Source organism: Drosophila subobscura, chromosome dot (genome assembly GCF_008121235.1).
Source record: "Drosophila subobscura isolate 14011-0131.10 chromosome dot, UCBerk_Dsub_1.0, whole genome shotgun sequence".
Lineage (NCBI taxonomy): Eukaryota > Metazoa > Arthropoda > Insecta > Diptera > Drosophilidae > Drosophila > Drosophila subobscura.
Genome location: NC_048535.1, coordinates 329,196 through 334,484, shown reverse-complemented (window position 1 = coordinate 334,484; position 5,289 = coordinate 329,196).

Sequence of the window (5,289 nt, the reverse complement as noted above, 5' to 3'; positions counted from 1 at the left end):
AATGAGCTCTCATGCGAAAAAACTCTGGCAAGAGCAACAGTACAGCGCAATCATCATGGCCAGCCATTTTGACAGAGTTACACCACTGTCACACTATCTGTCTCTTTCGTTCTGCTTGCATCCATCGGGTATATTTAAAACAGAGATGGCTATAGGTACTCTGTTCCTCTGCCATCGCATCTCTCTTGCGTGGAGTTGAGAGGGATGGCCACAATAACATGTCGGTGTTAAGCTGTCCCTTTTTATCTTGATAACAAACTTTTGATTGGTTGTTTGGTAATTTAACTTTATGAATTCAGATGATAATACGATGACAAACAAAACTGCATTCAGTTCGTTCAAACATATGTAAGTATGTATGTAAACATTTATGTACATGTTTATAAGAGAACCCATTTTCTTTAGTTTCGTCTGCATATGCATATGTATGAACGCATGTAAAAGATTCGTTTTTTTTTTCGCTGTCCCTTACATACGCACTTGTACATATGTACATAAATGCATATGTATGTATGTATGTACCTAGAGGCATACCTTACGTTAAAGGCTTTTCCACATTCTCATTATAATATTGTGTTTTGTTGAAAAACAGAAACCACCTCGCACTCACAACCAATATGAGGTGGTGAGGGGTTGGGTGAGGGTGAGTCGCAATACATGTTACTGTAAAAAAAAAAACATATTTTAACATAACATAACTGACGATTAACTTTTGAAGCAAATAATACAAATGTATATACATATATACATACATGCATGAACATATGGAAATATTGGAATGCAATAGTTTGACCATTCATGTCCGAAAATTGGAATTTGTAAGTCTAGAAAATATAGACCATAAAATTCGAAATTTGTTTACTACATGCATATCGCAGCGGCCTGTCTAAATTTTTGGCTTGCCAATTGCCGTATATGTCAGTTACACAATTTCCACCACCAAGCACCAGCAGAGCAGTAACTAGTAGCATCGAAGAATTTACAACCATCCCCAAATATTCAAGCAGCATTCAAGAATACTCGCACTCAACATGCCGACCGACACGTTTTTGGGATTTTTGAAGTCACACGCACCAACGGATAAACCCCTAACCTGCGTCCCCGCCACCCACAAGTCACCATTCACACAACCTTTGGCCCCTTCTCACTGACGGCATCTAAGTAGGGTGCTTGCTCTTCAAAGGATATACTTATTCCCAGTTCGAATTTTTGTAATTCCTTCTGCGTGTGGCGAAAATTTCATGGAGCATTGTGGAGGTGACGAATTTGATTTTTCTGGAATGTGTGAATAAACGTTAATTTATTTCATATTGTGTTGCACTGGGCGAATACTATAAAAAAATATAAGACCACCACCCATAGAAATTGTATGGCATGTACATTTGTACAATGTATGTATACATACGCTGTGTTCATAAAAATAGTTTAGCCGCTCCTTACCATTTTCCAAGCCTTTTTTTTTGACCCATGAAAACGGATGTTCATAAAAAAAGTACACGCTGAGTGGAAATATTTTATAAAAATTACAAAAAAAACAACATATTTTTGAGGATGGTCAAAGATGGTTGAAGGCAAGACCAAGACTTCGATATCCTGAAAAGTTATGAAAACAAATTTATATCGGAATGTCAGCGATATGATAGTTAATAGACAACTAATAACACTTTATTTAATTACAAGAGGTCCCAAAAAGCTACGCGTTTGAGAATATAGTTTGAGAATATAGCACATGGGTACACGACTCATGTTTGGAAAAACTCTTTGGACTGGGCTCGTTGGACTGGCAAAATACTTTTGACTGATGAGAGTAAAGTTGTATTATATGTTAAGAAAAACCCAACAGAATAGGTTTGGCGATTACAGATATCTGACTACTACCCAAATTCTTGAAAAAAAAAAAAACAGTTCTGTGCATGTTGGGTTAAAGCCTTATGAGCCCTAACCCATTTAAACTTGTGTCTGATTCTCTATCGTTTGAGTATTGAACACACAATTTTGATGTAGTTATACTTGAGAATGAATAACATTCATGTTTAAGTTAAAAAAAGCTTCTGAAAAGGATCTTTAACAAAGATAATCATCCGAAACATTCAGGAAAGCTCGCTAGTAACTGGGTTTCATCGGTGTTTTAATAAAATACACAACTATTTTTATGAACAGTCGTTGTAATGTGTCAAAAGTCCTGAATATCAAACAGATGGAATGCAAATTTAATGGGGGTTTTCCCGATTTATATTGCTTTAGATTCTAAAGTTTAGAATATACAAAAATGTATCACTTGTTTAAATTGAAAGATTGGAAGTGTCTCAAAAAAGCTTTGAAAGTGGTGAGGTGCGGCACTACTATTTTCATGAACACATCTGTATGTATGTACATAAGTGCATATACAGATCATGTTGCTATTTTCCAGTGTGATATCCTAAAATATTGATTTTTTTAATCCTTCTATCCTTAGCTAACAGTAGAAAAATTTGTTTCTTTGATTGACTACTTTGATGACCCTGACTACTTGACCAGTATAAACTTCTCGATTCCTATTAGATCCACTATAACCTTTAATCTTTTGTATGGGATCCTTCCTAGTATGGGATCTTATTCTCGGAATATAATTTCCTCTACTATATCTAAAACGAGAAGGGACGTGTGAGACGCTTCTTACGCGTCACAACTTTTATACCCGGCACTCAGTACTACATCTGCAACTTAGCGATTATTTGTCAAATTTTACATTTTTTCTTCATCTGTCATCTACATCAACAACACTACTCACGCCAACACGCTCCTTTAGCTCGCCACCCTCCCCTATAGACACACACTGCAGAGTCGCGGCAGAGTCATCGGCAGAGGCAGCGGCAGAGGCAGAGGCAGTGACGTGTCAGGGGCCAGGCCATAAACAGCGCGAAGCAGAGTGTGAATGCTGCGGGACGGGGTGGGTTTGGCCACTGCAAACTAATTTCTTCATTGTGGCTATAATAATGATCCAATCGGATCCCAATTTGGTGATCTGATAGATATGGTCATTCCCTACGGAATGGCGTTTTTAGTTTTCTGCTATCTTCAAAATTGTAGATTTGGGAGGTTTTCGCCCTTTGCGGAGGCGGAAGGGGCGTGGCTCATTTTTGAAATACACTTGTAACAGTGTGAGCATACAGAAGTCTGGATGCAAAATTTGGTGGCTCTAGCTCTTATAGTCTCTGAGTACTAGGCGCTCATCAGGACGGACAGACGGACAGACGGACAGACAGACAGACAGACAGACAGAGACTCGGCTATTGATGCTGATCAAGAATATATATACTTTATGGGGTCGGAAACGTTTCCTTCTGTGCGTTACATACAACCGTTATGTGCACAAATACAATATACCCTATTTACTCTTCGAGTACCGGGTATAAAAATGAACATACACATGTATGTACATCTATTATATCTACTAACAATTCCCTTTCTATTCTTTCTGCTGCTCTTATCTGGCCCTATTGAACCTACCTTGTGTGAAGGTGAGATCATGGGAGTTCCAATAGGCTGACCAATTGGATAAGTCTGTTTATATATTCTTTCATCTTGAGGCCATAAATGAAACATGAAACGTACTCGTACGATCCATTCTATTTTCATTAGGCGTGTGTCATCAACAAACAAAATTTTACGGGCGGAATATTGTTGAACCAAAAACAGCCGGCACTACTACTACCTCGATGGTTTGCAATCTCATCAAAAACATGAGCCTGTTAAGAATGTCTGATGCCCAAGTTGGCTCACGAAAAGTCGTCAGGCCACTGAATAACTCGCATTCGAAGAGTCGAACAAAACCCGACAGAATAGGACAGACAACAATTGAAGAGAGGAGCAAAAGGACGAGAGTGTAATTTAGCTTAGATAACAAAGAATCGGGGAGACAGGGCCAAAACCAAAAAAAAACCGCAGTCGATGCCGACAAGGTTTTGTAACGAACAAAAGAGGTCAAAGTTGCTACACTAAACAGACGAGCAAATACGAGTGCTTGGCATGCCGGCGAACTCCCGTCCCGTCCCAGAGTATGTTAGACAAATAGAGGAACACGAAAATTTTGACAGTCAACCCTACTTAGGGGTGCTCTGCTCTGCTCTGCCCTGAGCCTACCCTTGAAGTAAACAATTAAATAAAATGATGCATTGTATGTGGATTTGCGCTTGAATAGAACTGCTTGCTCCCGACGTTGTGGTTGTTTTTTTTTTTGTATTTAAAGGGCGCGATATATCTTTATGTGTAAAATGTGCATACACACTCGTATGTAAGTTGTATATATACTATGTACACATTGAAAGAGATAAATGCTAACATTCATAAGTACATACATACTTATGTATGTTTGTACGTATGTACATACATATGTACATACATACATACATAAGCATATGCATGTTAACAATGTCATCCAATCTATAAATACATACGTATGTATGTACATGCATACATACATATGTGTGTTATTTTTTTAACATACAATTTGGCAGCCTTATCGAAAAGAAAAAATAGCAAAAAGCCTGCAGTTAAATAGTTTTTTTTTTTACTGTTCGGCACAATTTTCACTTTCAATCCGTACTGTTTACACATTGTGGAGTTAAGGCTGCAACCGGTTGAGGCACGGCCAAAAGCACTTTTGGAAATTAGGAGCCCACTAGGAGCCAATAGATGTTTTAATGTTTACATCGGACATCTTTGGCTCTATGATCGGGAGAGAAACGTGGAATGGGCTAGTCAACCCATGGTATGGCAATTAGTGATATGTGCGATATAACACCAAAATTTAGTAATTTAGTCACTAAATCCACATACTTACCTCTTTATCAACGAGTCTTCGGCCAATAATATCGCAGATTTGGACAGCAAGCGGGTGATACTGATCTGAGCATTGTGCATCATACATACATATGTATGTACATACATACATGATTGTCATTATTGTTCAATATTAATAGTGTTTCTTTTTCTTTTCAGTGCATTTTGTGATTTACCGTCATTTTTAAGCATGACATAATTTTTAGTATGTCCCTTGGAAAAATGTCTGTCAAGCCCAATTATTACACCCGTCATGCTCAACAGTTATTGACACCCTGGTTCTTGGTCATTAGCCAAATGCTTTTTATTATTTGCTTTTAGCCAAATCAACAACTGAACACACCTAAATTTGATTTTTAAAACATAACTACTTCACATACAAGCCTTGTGATTGGGAGGAGCAATGGAATAATTAATTTTTGTATTTTTCACTACACACCGCTCATAATGGATAATCATTATGGGCTA